Raw genomic sequence first — 23,055 nt, 5'->3', positions numbered from 1 at the left:
TCCGCACTGGTCTGTTCTTCAATGAAATATGAAAGGGCTTAGATCCCTGTCCTTCACGTGAGTCTTGCATTATTGCTCACTTTGGAGTTTTATCATATTCCTCAACCCAGACCTCATTACCATGCTGTTCCCTCCGTACTGTCAGAGCTGCGGAAGTTTGCAAAGCCTTCAAATCTCCAAATGGAAGATAGCTTGAAGATAATGTGTGTCGAATGAATAAATAATACAGATATCCTTAGATACTCGGAAAGCCAACATAGCCTGATACAGTTGGCAGATATTTATGTGCTGAGAGAATTTTAAGATCTTAACTGTGATTTCTGCAATCTTCCGTTACACTGGATGGCATACAGTGTATCCGTACCTCAGCCAGAATATCTTTGCTGGTATGAAGTGGAATTCCCCCCAAAATTTACAAGATTAGTTCATCGGCAGATTACTCAATATACACCTAAATGAAGCAATTCTCCAAATATATACCCGCTGACATTCTTAATAAAGATTTCAGATCTTTTGTTATGATGTATGCTAAATATAATCTGTGCAATTTGCTTACAGATTTTTAAAAATCCCACCAGCATTGTGATGTTTACATTAAAAAGGGTTTTCTCCATCATGATGATGTTTAAGACTTGATAACTTATAAATCTTTGCAAAGATAAGATGGGAACGTGGAGAATTGTTTATTGGATACTGAGAGGTATAAAACTGAGTGTGAAATACTCATAACTTATTAGACTGAAACTAATAAGTGACATGATATCAGGGTCATCATCTTTGGTCAGCTGGCTGGAGTGAGATTTTCAATCTCAGTCTGCACACACATTTGCAGGTATGTACAGTAAAAGTTTTATCATCTTGTAAATAGTGTGTAGGGTTTGCAAACTACCCCAACGCTTTTGATGTAGCTAATTTTAGGGGTTTATAATGAAATGGTATGATTTGTTGCTTGAGCCTGAAAGCGTGAGTGTCATGTGCGTACGTGAGAGTAGGCAGCCCTGGCAATGTACACTCTGGGAATTTACCCTTAGTATATGAGTATACGCTTTAGCTACACTCCGGGAATTTACCCTTAGTATATGAGTATACGCTTTAGCTACACTCCGGGAATTTACCCTTAGTATATGAGTATACGCTTTAGCTACACTCCGGGAATTTACCCTTAGTATATGAGTATACGCTATAGCTACACTGCAGGGATTTACCCTTAGTATATGAGTATACACTTTAGCTACACTCCAGGGATTTACCCTTAGTATATGAGTATACGCTTTAGCTACACTCCAGGGATTTACCCTTAGTATACAGTATGAGTATACGCTTTAGCTACACTCCGGGAATTTACCCTTAGTATATGAGTATACGCTTTAGCTACACTCCAGGGATTTACCCTTAGTATATGAGTATACGCTTTAGCTACACTCCAGGGAGTTACCCTTAGTATATGAGTATACACTTTAGCTACACTGCAGGGATTTACCCTTAGTATATGAGTATACGCCTTAGCTACACTCCGGGAATTTACCCTTAGTATATGAGTATACGCTTTAGCTACACTGCAGGGATTTACCCTTAGTATATGAGTATACGCTTTAGCTACACTCCGGGAATTTACCCTTAGTATATGAGTATACGCTTTAGCTACACTCTGGGAATTTACCCTTAGTATATGAGTATACGCTTTAGCTACACTCCGGGAATTTACCCTTAGTATATGAGTATACGCTTTAGCTACACTCCGGGAATTTACCCTTAGTATATGAGTATACGCTTTATCTACACTCCGGGAATTTACCCTTAGTATATGAGTATACGCTTTAGCTACACTCCAGGGATTTACCCTTAGTATATGAGTATACGCTTTAGCTACACTCTGGGAATTTACCCTTAGTATATGAGTATACGCTTTAGCTACACTCTGGGAATTTACCCTTAGTATATGAGTATACGCTTTAGCTACACTCCAGGAATTTACCCTTAGTATATCAGTATACACTTTAGCTACATTGCACATGGAGAGCAACAGGGAAAGCCACTGATTATGGCTAGGTTATACCCTTTGAACCTGTCGCTAACGTAGCTAATGTAGCTTAGCGGATAATCGTGCATGGTGACCATGATGGGCGGTGTGTCCCAGGTCACTTTGACATACTTATCGCAGATATGTACAGCCATTGAAACAGTCTTTGTTTCGCTTTGTTTTTCTTCCATGACAGGCAGCATTGGCCGAGGTAATAGGAATAGGTACATTCCGTACGTGTCAAATGAACAATGAGTCCTCGTGTGAAATTGGCTTCATTTGTCTCCCCTGGTGTGCTCAGACGCACAATGGCATCCACAGAAAGCCAATAAATGAGAGAGAGCAGCGCAGTATGGATGGCCAGTATTGTAGTCGGTTGGATTTTACAGTGCTTTTACTCTGGTGTTGAATGATTGCTAAGACAAACCATGTCAGGCCATTGCTAACAAATGGATATTTAGGGAACGTGGCAAAAGAGGCATTAATTTCACAGAAAAGTATAAGCTGAAAATCCTACGGTGGACTGATATGCCATTGCAGGGAGTCCCCAGTGCTTGAGGACTACGCCCCAGGCTCTCTGTGACCCAGTACTGGATGAGGAATTATGGAAGGTGGATCGATTGAACTAATATTAGGATTCAAAAGTATTTTGGTCGTCGGTCAGATAACCCCTTATGACATACTGCTTTAGTTCTATCTTTGAAAAAAAAACATATGTTTTGAAAAGCCAGTAAACTCCATGAACCCCAGCGGTCTACAGTATTTTCATTTTACTCATACTGTAGATGGTTGTCCCAGTCTTCTGTGTGGCCACACTTTTCCTTTCTGTGCAATAATTACCAGCAAATTTGTATACTTTCACCAAAGTACTGTACCTATTTTCATGCTCAGCCACTTACCTCTTAATTTTTCATAGAGAAATGGTTGCATTTGACATTTTGCATATTCTTTTGTGCATCTGTGCACTGTGCCATCTGTACCTACAAACAGTTTCCTCCACTGTGATAAAAGTATTCTGATTTGATTCTGATCTTGGCAGCTTGTGTTGTCTAGTGGGAACATCTGGTTAATTCAGTCACCACACTGGGATGGCCTACCAAAATGAAGCATTTTGACATATTGCTTATTTGAATGCAGTTTGCTGCTGTCACCTGATTGGTTTGCTCTGCAGTTACTCTCATGTCACATGAGTGGCCTCTTCCATCCTGATTGGCCTTTTACCTGTTCTCTGAGCTATGCCTGGCTCATTGGTGTTGATGGCCTGATCATGTGATGCCGATGGTTATTTCAAAAGTTTTGGGACACGCGTTTCTTAATCAATTCAGGTGTTTCATTCCGACCCATTGCCACACACACGTCAAAATAACAGATTTTTATCACATTGTGGGGAACATTTGTCTATAAACACACTTAATGCATACTCTCTCACTCTCTCTCTCTCTCAATCTCTCTCTCTCTCTCTCTCACACACACACACCTAAACCAACAGAGGTGTATTCATTTAGACATTACTTTTTGCAAGTAAAATAAGGACACTTCCTAAGATAAGTCACAGTGCAATCTTGCCATTAGCCCTGTGCAGGTGAAAATTTAATAGACAATTTCAGCAAGCACTTTAATATCTTTTGGGAGGTACTGTACTGTATTAGGGAGTTCTGTGCATTTGTGAATCAGTAAATAATGGCTGTAGAGAATATTGATAAGCAGGAATAGTGTAAATAGTGTACAAACCTCATTGCAGTTTGCAAAGAAACCTCTGTTTCAGGGACAGTGAATGAAGAGTAAGTTATGGGACATATATCTGAGCCGATTTATTTATTATTTATTTATTTGTTTTTTCTTTGTTGCAAACGGTAAACTTTCTTGCATTTATTAAATGGTCATAATTCAGACCATTTAAGCCGGGAACATTCTCCACATTTTTAAATATCTCTGCCTTGTTCCATTCCTGGGTTTATAAAATAAGCCGCCCGTTGTTAGTATCTGTGATGTAGAACAACACGGCGCTCTCATCGCCTCTTAATTAATCCTGTTTCAGTTAGAACCAGGTGACATCATTGCCTTATGAGCACAGTATGTTTTCACTCCTACTGTGAACACAAAGTGTGTGAATAATTTGCTGGGCTGGAGGAGGACAGCAGTCGCTTAAAGATGCGTTAGTGTGTGAAGACGCACCGAGCTGATCACGACTGTGCATTAATCCGTGAGTTAAAATAAAATTCCCTGGTACTCTTACAAGCCATGTTAATCATGGCTACGCTCTCCAGGTATGAATTTTCCCAGTGTGACTGTCTCTATGAAGACAGAGGCCTTGATGCACATGAATATTCAGGCATCAGTCCATACTATACGTGCTGGTAATACCGATCTCAGATCAGATCCTGCTCTAAAATAAGACGCAGCACATCTCTAATGGATGCGCAGTCACATAAGTAAATCATGATGGACTCGAACGAATCCATCCATTATTCATTTTTTAAAAATTAATCAGTATAATTTATGACCTAAGGAAATACTTTTAAAATTAAGTGCTTTTTAAATAAAAGGGAGTTTTTATAGAGAAATTTATAGACAAATCAAGACCTTATAGAAAAATTAACTGCAGCAATTTACTTAAAGCTGTCATCTACAATGCATTCTATATAGATACCTTCTATAGATACCTTATTAATGCAATACAATAGTACAATAGTATTTCTTATACCAACCATTATAATGCATTATGAAGGTATCTATAATACATTATAGATGAGATCTTCATTGAAGCTTATGAAGTATTATAATCAACAATATAATGCCTTGGGGGGCGGGGGGCACGGTGCTGCAGTTGTTAGCACCTGTGGGATGTGGGTTCGAGTCTCCACCAAGATTCTACCTGTGTGGAGTTTGCATGTTCTCCCCGTGTCCTTGTGGGGTTACCTCCAGGTATGGATGGATGGATTGTAATGCCTTATGATTGTCAATAGATGATGCTGTAATGTTTTATTAATTTTTATATGACCATAATAATGGATTATGAAGGTATCTATAGTGCATTATAGATGAGAGCTTCATAAAGCATTCATAATGCATAATAAACATGGCTATAATGTGTTATGCCTTTGTAAAAATCTATAATCATGTTTATAATGCTTTATTAATGAACTGAAGATTCTAATAGGCATGGTATTCGTAGAAAGTGTTACCAGATTAACAAAGTTAAAATATAAAGTATTTCTTTAACGTTATTATACAGAGAACGTGAAGGGTTTTTTTGTTGCTTGTTTCAGTACTTATAGGAGGACGTTTCAGACAGGCTTCAGTCGTGATGTAAACCCCACAGAGATAACATGTCAAGCAGCTGTTCATGCAGGGTGTCGTTCATAAGACGGGCTTAGAGCTTACCAGCTCATATTTCCAGAAGGATGCAGCTGACTCAGCCCTCGTAATCAACATCAAAATGTAAATACTGAAAATGATAAGCTGTAAAAGTATCAATACTATGTAGGGAACGGTGTGCCTTTCGGATAATACTCGTCTTTTCATAACTATGGATAACTATAACTATGGATGGGTGCATCAGCATCTGAGTATAGCATAGCCTAACACTTAAAGAGAGAGTAGTGTTGCTCCTGTGTTTGTGAGGCCTGAGAGAGGCGGTCTGTCTCATCCTCTGCCGTCCCCAGTGATGTAAATAAGGTATTTTTCCATCCTGGGTAAATAGCAGATGGCTGGAAGCGTTAGCAAGGCTGCGGTGGGCACTGGACTCCCTGATGTGAGAGTAATGCGCTGACATCTGTTTCCATGCCTTTCCTGGTGTGGCTCACAAGAAACCGGCTAGCAGCACACACACACTCACACACACACAAGCGCACTAACTCACACACACACTCACACACAAGCGCACTAACTCACACACACACTCACACACAAGCGCACTAACTCACACACACACTCACACACAAGCGCACTAACTCACACACACACACACAAGCGCACTAACTCACACACACACACTCACACACATGCACGCATACTGACACACACATATATGCACACATACAGTACTCACACACATATGCACGCGTACTCACACACACACACAAATGCAGGCATACGCACACACACACTCAAACACAAACATATGCACACATACTCACACACACACTCTCCCACACATACACACATATGCACGCATATTCACACACACATACACACATATGCACACATACTCACACACACACGCATGCATACTCACACACAGTCACACACATACATGCATACTAACACACACACACTCTCACACGCACACATGCACGTATACTCACACACAGTTGCACATTCACACACAAACATGCACGCGCACCTACACACATATGCACGCATACCCAGACACACTCACAGACACGCACGCACACTCACGCACACACACATGCACTAACACTCACGCACACACACACACACGCATACACTCACACACACACACACATGGTTTGTTAAGGTGGGGGATGTAAATCATACGAAGGGGACAACCTTACCATTAGCCAATGATCTGTTTTGAATCGGTGAGTGACAGCATGTGCTTTCCAGGGGCCAATCAGCTTACAGCTCCTGCCCCTGTGGCCCCACCCGTATATACATACCTGTCAAGAGTAGTTCAGCATAAAGTCGTACCGATTGCCGTTACTGTGCCAGGCCAGGCTGGGCCCCTGTTTCATTGTCTTTGGAGAGCGTATAAATACCATCTCATAAACTCACAAACCACATGCTATTATGACCAAGAAAGGACTGCGAGTGATTCATGATTCATGACAGCTCATTGATTTAGTCGGCTGAGCATAAAAATGAAAGAAAACTGTAGTTATCTTACATAAGGACGACTAATGATGAAGAAGAGGTGCAGCCAGGATCATCCATCCATCCATCCATCCATCCTCCCTCCAGCCAGTTATCCTTGTCAGGCAGTACAGAGTACAAGGCAGGGGTGCACTAGGGCTGTAATCTTTATTATTTTTTTTGTTTTTGTTATTAATAAATATTGTACATAATCATTGTTTTTGTAATGTAGAAAGTATAGCTTAGGTTCTCCCAATGCCAATTCATGCATTCAAATAATTATAGTATAGAAACTCATATAAAAAAATGTTTGAATATTTGAATATTTTAAGATTAAGCAGAATAAACTTTGATGTACATGAGCGTGAAACACCGGGAGAGTACAGACATGAGGTTGGAGTCCCTGTTCATCCATCCTTCAGGAGAATGTCACAGGGGGCCTGCAGCTTATCCTGCAATGCACAGGGCACAAGGCAGGGGGCGCTCTGGGTGGAAGTGCGCAACCCATGCTGCAGTTTATAGATGCCATATCGCCTGGCTTCTGCAGGCGGAACCCCGCACAGCACAGACGAGAGCACGCAAACTGCTCACACGGAGAACGCCACTCCCCGCTGAGCTCCCATGTAGCCTGCAGCCTGCTCAGGTGTATGCCTAATCAGTAGGTGTCACGTAGAATATCGCACACGGACTTAAATATCGCACACCTACCGATAAAGCTGAGCTAGCTGTTATCTGTGTGATGGAGACACGCGGACGGCATGTGGGTACCCAAGGCTTACTCAAAAGGGACTGATTTTATCTTAGATCCCTCAGCATAACACCAACACTCTCCCGCCCCCCTGTGTGAAATACTTTGCATTTATCCTCCAATAACTTAATTTTCCAAGTGTCTCCCGAACCAGCAGTGTCCTATAGACCACCTGATCACATTCGTACTTAATAAACACCCAGTCCATTAAGTACAGTGGGACCAGGTTGTTTATATAGATTTGGCAGTGGGATGAGCCCCAAACAGAGTGCTTACAGTTCTCCATGGAATTCCCCAAAACGAATGGGGATAATCCCTAACAGCGATAGCTTGTTCTTGGCTTCCGTGACGCTTTCCCTCTCTGTAGGCATCACCTTGGATTACAGTTGCCTTTAGTTTTTGGATTTCTCTCAGCATGAGAAAATTTATGGAACATCTTTGGGAAGATGGCAGTAAATAAATCACGGTAGGCTTTCATTGGGCCTGGCTGTCTTTACTGCATGAAAGGCAAAACATTAGTTTGGCAATTTCTGCCTAATCTATACTGATTATCCCATAAAATATTACCAGTCCATTACACAGGACAAAATTATATCATCCATAACTTTCACACCTGAAATAGAAGTGAAGGCATTAGGATTTGTTATATTTGTCTTTTTATAAATGAAGTATTTCTCAGGCCAGGTGAACTATTTCCAATATGTTTTGACTATATATATATATATACAGTATATATATATATATATATATATATATATATATATACATACACAGAAACACACACACAGATATATGTAAAATACCTATAGGTACTTAATGGGGAAAAAATAAGCCACTGATTTTTTTTTGGTTATACTCTGTAATTAAACAGTGACAGATACACAGATTTTACAGAATGAAAAGTAATGATTAATGTTAAGTGTTTCTTTGGTAACATCAGATCACGTGGCAGTGTACTCTTACTCAAACTATCAAATAACCGGAAACTCTGTCTTACTATATACTAATCCCATGCTCGTTCAGTCATAATTGCTCAAGTATTTCCTTGCAGTAAGTATCTCTTCATGAGTTGTTCCTGAGTAGTAACTGAGTTACTAAGTTATTTGTGCCCCCTCAGTTAAAGTGTTACGATTTCTTCTTCTGTTAACACTTACATATTTAGTGTGAATTCATTTGCAGTCTCATTGTTACTTTTCCTGTGTCAGTCAGTCACGCTAGAGGAGAATCCTCTCGTAAACGCATGTTCCTGCTCCAGCACATGCTAACGCTGACGTTCCTGCAGCTGATTTCCACAGATTCCCCTCGGAACCAGTGGATGTCTTTCCATCAGCTGTGCCACATGACAGCTACTTCTGTGAGACTCACTAATTAATGCTGGTGCAGTGAATCGATGAAAAACTGCCATATAAAACGGCCACACGTGTTTAATATACCTTTTCATTATTATCCGTCTTATACAACAAGGATTATGCTCTAGATTGGTGGGAAAGTTATTCTCACTGACATGTAGGAATTACTTGTAAGTTTGGTACCATTTTACAATGAGGCTTCCTTTTTACCATTTATAAATGGTAGTTATTAAAAAAAAAAGAAAACTGTGTTTATAATTGTCTATTAATGATTTACCAAATGTTACAACCTAATTACTAACCTGATTATAATCCATTCATAAACCCTTTATAAGGGTAGCTTTATTGTAAAGTGATACCGTGAGTTTTAAATAATCCTTTACGACAGAATTCTAGAATGTGTTTTGGAGAGGATTTTTTATGAATTTCAGCAGTACAGCATTGTCCGGTAAAGGCCGTGGAGTAGTCTGTGATATATCGCAGGATCACCCTCTCCCGCACTGTACCCAAAGATCATCCCATTAAAGCATCAAACCGTGCACCACTCTCGCCCACGAAACTCCGCACCACAAAACCGCTTGGCTTGCAAGTCCTACAGAAGTCAGTCCCGCCCCTATACATAAGTGCAATCCCAGTAGCCTTTTAGAACATCAGGAATCGAAGCAGACAAAGCAATTTAAACAAGTGCAGCCTTCTCTGAAGTCTGTATATATTTTTTCCTTTCAGATCTAATGCCAGAATCGGCTCCCAGTGCGTTTGTAAGGGAGACAGCAGTTGCTGTTACATTTGTGTGGATTTTAAAAATAAGCAAAACAACACACTGCTTTGAAAGCACTGAATTCACGTCAAGAGTTTTTTTAGACAAAAATAGTCATCAGGGAGGAGGAAAAAGAAAACTGCAATACATATTCTGCATTTGTCACAGTAACTATCGTTCCTATATTGCTGAATATTCTTGATAGTAATGCATTTTTGAATTAATGAAATGGTTTCATGATGGTTAAGATGTGCATATAATCTATTGTGTGATTTGGTTTAGCAGTGAGATTTCTCTTTGAATGTAAAAATGTTCATGGTCCAACACAACACAGCACCTGAAATTACGCATTAGTGCGACTGAAATGTCTGCAGAAAATCTCTGTATTGCTGACATTTGTCCCTTACAGATGAAGCAAGGAACATATTTGAGCTTGCAATCACAGTTCAAAGCACATCGCTTCCTTTCATTATCGCCCCTTACACTCACCCATTAACTCCGAATTATCACCCCGAAATATGCTTTAGAGCAATCAGCTACTGATGAATCAGACTTCTGAAATATTCCCTATTTAAATTCAGATTGCATTTTTAATATATTCCCTTTCAGTGGCAGTGCCACGCATTTTCCCCTGGCTGATTTGCATAATGCTTTTTGTGAATAAACATCCGACGTCTAAAAAAGATCAATCAAAGCTTGACTCTAAGCCAAGCGGCAGATAACGGTTGTTGGGAACGATGGGGGCAAAAGTGAAACAGCTATTTCAGCCAAATCGTTCGACTGCTGAGGGCAAATGACCCAGTTAGTGGAGGTAAATCAGTCTGATAGTGAAGGGGCCGATCCATCTTGTGGCATAAAATCTCCCCTGATATCAGCGGCAAGAACCTTGTATGGTGCTGTGCAGTTTTTGTTAAGTGTTGGGGTTTCATTGCTGTCATTGTTGCACAAGATCTTCCTAGATCTTCCTAGAGTAGATCAGGTTATACTTATTATTCTTAGATCTTCCTAAAGTAAATCAGGTTTTTTTATTCTAGGTTTTGTACAAGACCTTCCTAGATCTTTCTAGAGAAGATCAGAGTTTTTTCTATTATGCTGAGCTTGAGCACACACACACACACACACACACACACACACACACACAGACCAACCCACACCTTTCTTCTGGTACTCAAAGATTTCCATTAATTAGAGCCTCAGAAAAGGACAGGAAAAGTCAGTGAGTCAGTGAGGGCAAGTCAATGCAGAGGACAGGAAGTCTGAGCCAGTGTGAAATATTACACATAAATAATAGAACAATCACCAGCCCTAAGAGCAGCAGCCTTTGGTATTAACCACAGAGTCTTTTCCATTATGGACAAGTTCGTACACAGTCCACTCGATGGCTGGAATTCACACAGCGGAATTCCTCACACTTAAACATACATTATAAAACCAACACGACACCAACACGACACTGAAAAGCCAGTTTCAGGTGGGAAACCACAAAAGCAGCGAATGTTTTCAATGGCCAGCTACCGTTACCATTTTGTACAACATCATCCATATGAAAATGAACTGTGAACATGACACTATTGGGATCTTTGGGTACAGAGTCTATGCTGGTAACGTGGTCACATGACTCACAGATAACATGTAGTTCAAATAGTCATCAAATACTATATACTGTACATGCAAGACAAGCGTCATGATTTCAGATTTTATTTTAGAAGACCTTTAAATTTAGAAAAGATGAAGTTCATGTGGATTTTACTGGTCAGGAACTGGGTTACTTCCCGTTGTAAAACAGTAACCTGATTATTCAGATCTCGCATATAATTGTGTATTTTTCCCCATGTGCTCCTCATCTACACCTCTGAGGGGAAGACAAGCTTCACGGCCCTTTGCAGATGAATAATGACTGTTTGTTTCCAGTTCGCTCATTACTTTCCATGCTGGCATGTTTTCCATCGCGGCTGTTTCTGCCATCCGACAGAGAAATTGCTCTATTTAGTCAGCCTGAAAAGAGTGCGAATTTACCGCTGAACATTCTGCCGTTTTCAGCCGGTCACTGCAGCTCTCTCCCTGCCATGTTTGGGTGTGGTCAGTACTAACAGGGAAACATTTCCTTTATTTAATGTACTATATACAATATATATATATACACACACACATATACACACACACACAAACTATTTAAAAAAATACACTGTGGTTGATAGTATTTTCATTTCCTTACCTGTTGCTTAAGCGTTTTTATCCAAAAAATGTTAGATATTTAGCCCTATAAATATTCACTAGAGAGTGGCTAAAAGTACCCCCCCCCCTTTTTTTTTGTTAGTGAAACAGTCTGGGTCTCACATCATACAGTTGAATGCAGACCCGTATTTTCATACGGATCAGGGTGACTCTCTTTCCCTCTTTTTCTTGTGTACAGTGTAATTAGAGACGAGGCTGGGGAGGGACAGTCACATTCCCTTTTTGATAATGCATATTTATGGCGAGATCAATTAAATATGCCTGCACAGTGTATCAGGGAAGAGAGCTTGGAGCTGTGTGAGCCTATTTGCTTTTTAATTGGAATTCTGTTTTAATCCCACCAGTGCCATTAGCGCTCGGCGCTGCTCTCAGACACAGACCTAATAGCCCCACTGCAGAACCTCTATTTTTCAATTAAAGAGCTATGAAGGAGATATTATTGGGGAAACGTTTTCGACATCAGCGCGATGGACCCAACGTCCCGCGTCCACTGAGGTAATGGGTCATTTAGGACACCGCTTAGTGACACCGCTTCCGGAAGTATCCGCAAATAACACAAAGGTGGCTGTCAAGGACTGTCGGATCTGGCTCTGGTTTTCTGGGAAGACTAAAGTAGGGAAGGGGGGCAAAAGAATTATTTTACCACCAAAAGAGGAGGGATATGGTGACAAAGACCACTTGCTGCCAAGATGGAGACTTTTCTCCTTGGACAGAATGTTTCAGAAAAGAGGTAGATTGATGTGTTATTACCTACATTTTAACATCCATCCATCCATCCATCCATCCATCCAACTGAACTCAGTAAGGGAGCCGCTCACATAGGCACCCAATTCAAGATCCACCTACACACTTTACATATCTCTGACCAAATGACCACTGGACTCATGGGGTATGTCGTCTCAGCACTTCACATCTCCACATTCACATTAATACACGGCATCCATCCATCCATCCATCCATCAGCACCAAGGTTAACATTCTTTCTGGCTGTGTACCACCATGTTCCTTAGTTTGTCGCACTCTGTATTCACACAATTCAGAGAATAAACCTTCGATTCCGCTCCAGTTGTGTGGAGTTTGGTTCCCATGAATTTCCTCTGCTTTTCTTCCACAGTCCAACGACATGCAAATTGGCATCTCTAGCATGTAGTCTATGCCTGAATGGAGTGTGAGTGTGAATGGTGTGTGAATGGAGTGTGAGTGTGAATGGTGTGTGAATGGAGTGTGAGTGTGAATGGTGTGTGAATGGAGTGTGAGTGTACCCTGCGATGGGTTGGCAGCCCATCTTGGGTTGTACCCTGCCTTACGCCCATCGCCTCTGGGATAGGCTCCGGACCCCCTGCAACCCAGTATATGATAATTGGTTACAGAAGATGGATGGATGGATGGATGGACAGACTATGGCTATGGGCTGATTTTCTGATTGCTGCCCTGTTCCAGACTCACCATAACCCTCTACTGGATGTTAGTTACGACAAACAGCAACATTGAGAGTGGTGGCCATAGCTATGATTGCCATGTGGCACTCCACAATAAAAACAAACCCCTAGAACATGGCCTTTGTTCATTTGTCAACAATGACTGCTTTGCAGTGCTACTCAACCGACGGGAATTACAGCACGCAGACAGGGAAAGTGCTGAAAACCGTAGTACGTCTCGCGGCTTGAGCGAACTGCCGCCGCCACAGCGTGAAAGTTCTCTAAGGCGCGTCACGAGCGCGGCGTTTGCGAGCGGGAAGACGGTAAATAAAGAACACAGCATTATGCTTCTGACAGTCAGCTGGGTCCCACTGAGTCGCAGAGCCTTGGAGAAATTACATTAAACTGTGAGGCTGAGCCAGTGAGGTGTTTGTCACAAAGACGGCAAAGCTTGAGATAAACAAGTAACCTCGCTTATAAAGAAAGACGTGGGGAAAAAAAACATTGGCACTGAATTCCACTTTCTTTACCCAGAATAAACATTAAGGTCTTTCACGCCCAAACATTATGGAAACACGTGCGATATTATTTCCATTTTTTTCCATATAAATAGCAGTCATCATTGCATTCAGAGATGAATCGCAGTTTAAAATTTAAATGAAGTGTTTCACATTGTAATTGGGTTTTCAGGGGGCTGCTAAAATGGCTGTTCGCTTGCGGTGAACGGCGTCGTGTGACGGCGTGATTGTGCTCTGTGGCAGAGCATCAGTGTCATTGTGGTATCGATGCACCATACACAGAAAATATTACACATCCAAAACAAATGAAAACAGAAAGCATACAAGCCCTATCTCTAACATTCAGATAGTCTTTGGGTTAATAGTTCAGACACATATTTATGTATTTTTAATAAATTAATTATGCAGTATATTTGCACAAAAATAAAACCATCACCTTACTTCTCCTGGTGAGGATGGCATTATGCCAAGCAGGTCAGACCAAACCAAACTCTGTCTTGTCCTGGGGGTGATTCCTAGCCAGGTGGGAGATACAGTCCCTGTGGCATGACCCAGGTCCGTCCCACGGTCTCGGCCCAGTGGGACCTGCCCGGAACGGCTCCCTCAGGTAGTGACCAAGTGACATCCTTATGAGGTCTGTAGATGAGATCGGGAGCTGAGCCTGAACGGCAAGTAGAAATATGCAATAAACAGAAATGCCTGTCAATCTCACATTTATTCTTAGAGAAACAGAATGATTACTGTCAATAATAATACTGTTACCTTCACCAGGAAAAGCAGTCTAATGGGGATGGATAAGTACAGTAATAAAGAAACAGATAGATAGATAGATAGATAGATAGATAGATAGATAGATAGATAGATAGATACTGTAGATGGATGGATGGATGGATGGATGGATGGATGGATAGATAGATAGATAGATAGATAGATAGATAGATAGATACTGTAGATGGATGGATGGATGGATGGATGGATGGATAGATAGATAGATAGATAGATAGATACTGTAGATGGATGGATGGATGGATGGATGGATGGATGGATAGATAGATAGATAGATAGATAGATACTGTAGATGGATGGATGGATGGATGGATGGATGGATAGATAGATAGATAGATAGATAGATAGATAGATAGATAGATAGATACTGTAGATGGATGGATGGATGGATGGATGGATGGATGGATGGATGGATAAATAGATAGATAGATAGATAGATAGATAAAATTGTTCCTATTTTTCTTATGGACTGGTATTCTGTCCTGGGTGTCCCTAGACTAGATAATATTAATAATAATGGGGGTGGTGTGGCTGGGTGGTTTATCCCTCTGTAGCAGTGATCTGAAGGTCGCCTGTTTGCATCCCACCCTCTTGAAGGCCCCTAAGCCCCTGCTATGCTCCACTCCAGGGGTGGTGGATGAATGGGTCGGTCCTGCACTCCGGCCCCAAGCTTGGCTCTCAACTCTGTGTATGTCTCAGAAAAAGAGAGAGAGCAGCATTGGGATACGTGAGAGGAAGTATTGGTACCGTAGAGGCAGCACTTGGTACCGTAGAGGCAGCACTTGGTACCGTAGAGGCAGCACTTGGTACCGTAGAGGCAGCACAGGGCCGAGGTTGGCCAGGTCTCCTTCAGTGTTATCGCTGCCGTTCCTGCTTACTGGGACTCCTGCTGGCTTCATGACCCCCCCAGCCAGCCCCCGCGTAACGCCTGTGATCCGGCCGCTCGTGTGGGAGGCCGGTCCCGCTTAACGAGGCTTGCTCCGACGTTTGTGCGCGGAGCCCTCCGGAATATTAACGAGCTGAGGGTGCCGACGACTAACAAAAGGGGAATTTACCCGCCGTCGTATCTGAGCTGAGACTCGTCCTGGGAGATGGCAGCTGGGATGGTGTTTCCAGGCTGGATTTCTGACTGGATGCTGCTGCGTCTTTGTTCTTTCATACCAGAATCATGCAAATCAAAACCATTTACAACTCAGTTTATTTTAAAGTTTTAAAATTAGTCGTATGTATGGTGTGGGACACAGTACAAGTCATTTCAGCTTAATGGAATAATAGTGACTTTATGCCAGGAATAACAATTATTTTATTGTAAAATATTTTGTGATTCACCTGCCAAAGAATATATTAAAAGAACATCTGTTCATGTCATTTGTTTAAATGCGCGTCTTGCTGGGGCATTAAATTAAAAACAGCGTGTCATCAGTCATGTGAAATATTTAAAGAAAAGGTGAAATATTTTAGATACTTGTGGCTGTTTTTCTCAAGGTGACTGTAGCTGTGCTGATAAAAGTGATCGTATTTGGAAAAGAAAAGAATGAGGAGAAAAAAAACATGTTTTTATAACAAAGGCCGCTGACATTGGGCTGAGCAATTAGTCTCTTGACCGTGGTACAGATTTCGGCCTGCGTGTGCACAAGCAGACAAACGACAAAAGACATGGCTACCATGTTATCGACAGAACAGTGTCACAAGTAAAGGCTGAAAAGAGAATGGCAGCTGTGGTGAATTGGTTTGTCTTGCATTGTATTGCATGACTCTTTGCCTAATCTCCCTGCTTCCCTCTCCTTGCAACCGTGACATAAGAATTTCACTGTGTTTCTCATGTTTCAAACACATACGGCAATTAAAAATTTGGAGCCTGAAACATGAAACTTGCCCCTCATTTGCTATCAGAATGACCCTGATTCCCATACAGGTATTGAAACTTTTTTTTTTTTTAATCCTTTATTAAAACATGAAGATGAAATGTGAACATATTACAGAGCTAGTGGAGAAGATCACTGTTGTTTGATCAGCCGCCTTATTCAGTGTTGTTCATGGAGTGGATGTCCATCCATCCATACATTTATACATCCATCCTTCTCTGAACTGTTCTTCGAATATAGAGTCTAAGAGTTTGGGAGCCTATCTGAGGAGGCAGAGGACATGTTAAAAACAATATTCATAATATTCAATCGGGGAAAAAAATGACCTGATTTTACATGGTTACTGTCATCTCTTTAAATAACAATACCACCATACAGTATCACCATAGTGTATTAAATAAAGTTCATTTAAAGTAAGCTACACATTCTACCTGGGTTCATGGTCTGGCTCACACTCATATCCGCAGTCCCACATTGTCAGAAAAGTTCGGAAATTTTCTGGGATAAAAATACGGTTCCCCAAAAAGTCTTTTTTTACGATTACTTTTTGGCAGTGGATCTCGGCGGGCACCCGGAGAGTATTCCCCCGGCGATTTCACTGGGTCACCGCTAATCCGCTCAGACTTCTAATGAAACGAACAAAGCCGGTCCGGGTGGAATTGCGGAGCGCAGGTATTGCAATTGGGAAGGTATGCAGAAGACTGGCTCTCTCCCTGCCTTCCTCTCTCATCTGTTCCTCTCATAAGGACTTTTACGCCAGAGCTGGGAGAGTCTTACTTCACATAAGTCCCTGTAACTAATGTCAGTTTGGGCTTCAGGAGGTCGTTTCAAACTAAACTGTAATTCCAGTGCCCCCCCTTCATATCCCAGTTGCTGAACAGGGTGCCAATGCGACGTAATACAGACTCAGCAAAGTACAAGTGTACATCAATAGTATATGAAGCATTTGTAAAAATACTAATGCAAACTTTTTTGCAAGTCTTGGCTCATGCATTATTCAGATGGAGAATGAAGGTGTATTGAGATATGGAGGTGATGTGTGACTCTGTGGGTTTGGGGATCTGAAGGTTGCTGGGTCGATGAATATTTGTGTGTGAGTGTGCCCTGTGATTGGTCGGTGCCCCATGCTGGGTTGTTTCCTGCCTTGCACCCATAGGCTCTGGACCCCACATGACCCTGAATAGGATAAGTGGTTACAGAAAACGGACGGATATCACAGATGTGAATATGTGATGGATAGTTAGGCAGGTAAGCAGTTTGTTATTAAGCGTGTTTAGCTTTCGGTGTTAAGGTTTAGCTTGTCAGTGTCAAGGTGCTCAAATGTGCCTCTGGTTGAACCCCTGTCCCTTAGTACTCTTTTAACATGGTTCTGGTGAACACATCTCAGTTGGCTTTCATGTGACTGTGAACAGCAGCTGGAGAAGAAAGTACTGAAATCACTGGCTACCGTAGCGACCACCGGATGACGTGAAAGAGACCTTCTTGAAATTTAAATCTCTTCGATATTTCAGAATTTTGCCTATGAATGTTTAGCTATGCACATTGTCCTTCACCTTCTTCTAGTCATCCTTTTCCCCATTACTTCAACATATTTATTTTTTTTTTTTTGGCTAAAAGCGGGATATTTTAGTGTAGTTCGGCTCTTAAATGCTGATCTGTTTTTCGAAGCCGTGTAATTTGGCTGAGCTGAGTTACTCTGAGGACATCGTAACCTGATTTCACCGCATATGCAGAGGACGGCAGCCTGAATTAACGAGCTACGGCGCGGTAACGGCGGGAGGGGCACCGAAAACACCGCGGTAACGGCGGGAGGGGCGCCGGAAACAACGCTGGCACCTGCGATCTCCGAGTGCTCGCAGATAAAAATAGATACGGCGGCAGCAAAGCGCTGGACGACCCACAAGGATTCGACAAAACTCCAAACTTACTCCCGGCTCTCCTGTGAGGGATTTACTCCTGAAACCAAACCGCAGAGCCTTGTGTTTAATAAAAACTTACAAAAGCGTTGATGCTGCAGAGAAGCCATTGAATAGCCACACTGTGAAATTGTACTTCACAGCTTAGTATGTCATACTGTATCCCAATTTTTGTTACATGCTGAATGTTGCACAACCACTTAGCAATCTCACTAGTTAAGGTCGCACTTTGGTTACAACTAGACATCAAGAGTATATATATATTTACTATTTGCAGTAGGGTTTTTACTATTAAGTCATGCCTATATTTTCTTTCACGCCTACTTTAATTATTCAATGTCTATTGTCTTACTTGTATTGGTGCATAACGTCAAGTTAAATTCTTTGTAAGTGTCACTTTACTTGGCCATTAAAACTGATTCTGATTCTGACTAAAGGCAGGAGTCACTCTCTTGACCAGACAAGCGTTTTCATTAGAGGCTATTTGTCTCGACGCAAGACCCTGTGCATTTGGCTGGGAATCAACAGCTTTTTTTCCAGCTAAACTTCTGGAAAGTGGAATAGTGGTTATGGAACCAGACATCTGAAAATCGAAATTTCCCAGAACGTCTCGCCATTATTCTGCTTCCCGTTGCTGCTGAAATCTCCAAGGCCCACCACTCCGCTGCCGTCCGAGACACAGCAGACCAGGGATACCAATCCTAGTGGATGTGGGGAGAACGTGAAACTTTCTGATAGAAAAGGAGAAGACTATAGCAGACTAACAAATCCTAGCAGAGCTCATAAAGCCGGATTTGCAAGATCTTCCTTAGGATAGACTGAATCTGTATCGACCGATGCCTCTTTGAAGCCATCGTTATTTTTCGTCACATTCTAACTGTTAATAATACACATCATCATTTGCATTTAATTTATTTAGCAGATGCTGAATTCCAAAGGGTGTTTATTGGGAACGCAGAGTCAGCCAGTCCCTGGAGCAACTGGGAGTTAAGGTCACACTGAAGGTTCCAGCAGTGACATCACTCCACCAGTTTGCACCAACAAATTTCCAGTCACAGGTACAATGTCCTAAGCGGAGCCACACACTAACCACTGTAAGAACTCCGCCCATTAAGAGTACATCAACTCAATTCAATTACCTTTCTTACTTATTTATAACTGATTTAAAAACCATATCAGAAATTACTGAATATTAAAGATTTTAGCTTCAAAGACAGAGATGTGACAGAAGCACCCAGAACCAACCCAAGTGTAACGCTTTCAATCACGGCGCTGTAGAATAACAATGTCTTCCCATTAGGCTCCAGTACTGGAGTCCAGAGCACCAGTGTGACTCTATAATCCGCAATGAGCCGAGGGTCCTGGCACAGCTACGCATTTCCTGCTCGCTCATTTACGTCCCTCGTGCCTGAATAGACACCGTCTCTTTCCGTCCTGCGTTCCCATCATGGCCTTCAAAATGGCCTCCCTGTCTGATTCGATATTCCGCATTTCCAAGCGTAAAATCCGCAGATGTGTTTCTACAGTGCTTCCAGCTCTGGTGCTCAGGAATTGGCTGTGGGAAGATAAATCATACTCGCCTCCCCCCCCGATGGGTGAGCCCCCCGCCCTGTAGTATATGGGGGGGTGGGGGGTGCACTTGGCTTTCATACTAAATGTTCCTGTGCATCCCATCCAAGCCAGGCACACTTCTGCGCGTCACTAATCGGGCGTCCCGAGGACACCTTTCCAGTGATATACCTGGCTTCTCTGCACATACTGGGAATCAGATGGTACAGTGAGCCCCGCAAGACGTGGGAGAAAATGCTTATGGCCTGGCAAAACTCTGCATAACACCCCCCCCCACCCACCCACCCCCCGCAACACCCAATGCCATTATGCAAAAAAAGAGTGGCACGGAATGTCCTAGACCAGCAGTGAGTGATGTGATGTAGTGGCTGAGGCACTGGATTGGAAAGCAGGAAGATATCAGCTACAAATCCAGTGCCTGGCTCTATTGCAGTGCTCAGTAATATTAGCTATCTATTGATGGTGTGAATTACCTTATACTAATATTATTTCTGAAATACATTCCATTCCATGCGCTGAGCAGAAGAGCTTCATAATACAATTAAAACTGAGGGATAGATTTAGTTTTACTTTATCATGTCAGAAGTATCGTTAATTTCCCCAAGTCTGAGCACATACATTGGTTACTATGTATGTGCTCAGCGAGTCGAGCGAGAGTGCACCCCCCCACCCCCCAAGCAAATATGCACACCTGGTTCCTATACGGAAATCTGCCCTGCATGGTCCTGAATTTGGCGGGGGATTTGACAGCCTTCTGCGCTACAGAAAACCATTGAACAGATTCCGGAACCAAGAATTACGGGCATGTGCGCAGTGCCTCACACTGACCGCGGAGTAGCGGGAAAACCACGACCGCGGCCTGCTGCCGTACTCTCACCTCACATCGTCCATGAGTTACTCATTTCCCGCCATCCTGGTTTCATATCAAACTGGGGACAGCGGAGAAGGTGCCTCTGAAAGCACCGCGCGATTGATAATGGGACCGGAGAACAAAGCATAGCTATAAAATCAGCGTGGACAATCCGGGGAGCGAGCTGGCTGTTCTTCATGCCCCCGTGAGCTTCACATCTTCACAGGGACTTTTACGGACAGAGACGCAGCTGCGGCCCCCCCACCAAGGAAGGAAATCTGGTGATTGCTCCAACTGACATCACCAGTTTTCTAATGGGAAGTAACTCCCCAGAGATCAGCCAGCATAAACGCTCCGGAGAAATCAACACACTGAATGGAAAAACATGCTAGAAACTCCTTTCATATCCTTGCAGCAAATTACAAGACCCCCCCCCCCCCCCTCCAAAAAAGACATACTTATATTCCCCTCAATCTCCCATAACTACTTGTCTAGGAAAGGCTGGGTTTCATGTCAAAATTATACCCCATCTATCCATCCATCCATCCATCCTCTGAAACCATTTGTTTTATTTAGGGTTGCAGGGGGTCTGCTGCCTATGCTGGAGGCTACAAGCACAAGGCAGGGAGCAACCCAGGATGGGACACAAACCCGTCACAGGGCACAAGGCAGGGAGCAACCCAGGATGGGGCACAAACCCGTCACAGGGCACAAGGCAGGGAACAACCCAGGATGGGACACAAACCCGTCACAGGGCACAAGGCAGGGAGCAACCCAGGATGGGGCACAAACCCGTCACAGGGCACAAGGCAGGGAACAACCCAGGATGGGACACAAACCCGTCACAGGGCACAAGGCAGGGAACAACCCAGGATGGGACACAAACCCATCACAGGGCACAAGGCAGGGAACAACCCAGGATGGGACACAAACCCGTCACAGGGCACAAGGCAGGGAACAACCCAGGATGGGACACAAACCCGTCACAGGGCACAAGGCAGGGAACAACCCAGGATGGGACACAAACCTGTCACAGGGCACAAGGCAGGGAACAACCCAGGATGGGACACAAACCCGTCACAGGGCACAAGGCAGGGAACAACCCAGGATGGGACACAAACCCGTCACAGGGCACAAGGCAGGGAACAACCCAGGATGGGGCACAAACCCGTCACAGGGCACAAGGCAGGGAACAACCCAGGATGGGACACAAACCCGTCACAGGGCACAAGGCAGGGAACAACCCAGGATGGGACACAAACCCGTCACAGGGCACAAGGCAGGGAGCAACCCAGGATGGGACACAAACCCGTCACAGGGCACAAGGCAGGGAACAACCCAGGATGGGGCACCAACCCGTCACAGGGCACAAGGCAGGGAACAACCCAGGATGGGCACCAACCCATCACAGGGCACAAGGCAGGGAACAACTCAGGATGGGACACAAACCCGTCACAGGGCACAAGGCAGGGAACAACCCAGGATGGGACACAAACCCATCACAGGGCACAAGGCAGGGAACAACTCAGGATGGGACACAAACCCGTCACAGGGCACAAGGCAGGGAACAACCCAGGATGGGACACAAACCCGTCACAGGGCACAAGGCAGGGAACAACCCAGGATGGGACACAAACCCGTCACAGGGCACAAGGCAGGGAACAACCCAGGATGGGACACAAACCCGTCACAGGGCACAAGGCAGGGAACAACCCAGGATGGGACACAAACCCATCACAGGGCACAAGGCATGGGACAACCCAGGATGGGACACAAACCCATCACAGGGCACACTCACAGCTACAGGCACAAGGCAGGGAACAACCCAGGATGGGACACAAACCCATCACAGGGCACACTCACAGCTACAGGCACAAGGCAGGGAACAACCCAGGATGGGACACAAACCCGTCGCAGGGCACAAGGCAGGGAACAACCCAGGATGGGACACAAACCCATCACAGGGCACAAGGCAGGGAACAACCCAGGATGGGACACAAACCCGTCACAGGGCACAAGGCAGGGAACAACCCAGGATGGGACACAAACCCGTCACAGGGCACAAGGCAGGGAACAACCCAGGATGGGACACAAACCCGTCACAGGGCACAAGGCAGGGAACAACCCAGGATGGGACACAAACCCGTCACAGGGCACAAGGCAGGGAACAACCCAGGATGGGACACAAACCCGTCACAGGGCACAAGGC

The sequence above is a fragment of the Paramormyrops kingsleyae genome, chromosome 12 (genome assembly GCF_048594095.1).
Source record: "Paramormyrops kingsleyae isolate MSU_618 chromosome 12, PKINGS_0.4, whole genome shotgun sequence".
NCBI classification, from domain to species: Eukaryota; Metazoa; Chordata; class Actinopteri; order Osteoglossiformes; family Mormyridae; genus Paramormyrops; species Paramormyrops kingsleyae.
This window is presented reverse-complemented; position numbering follows the sequence as displayed.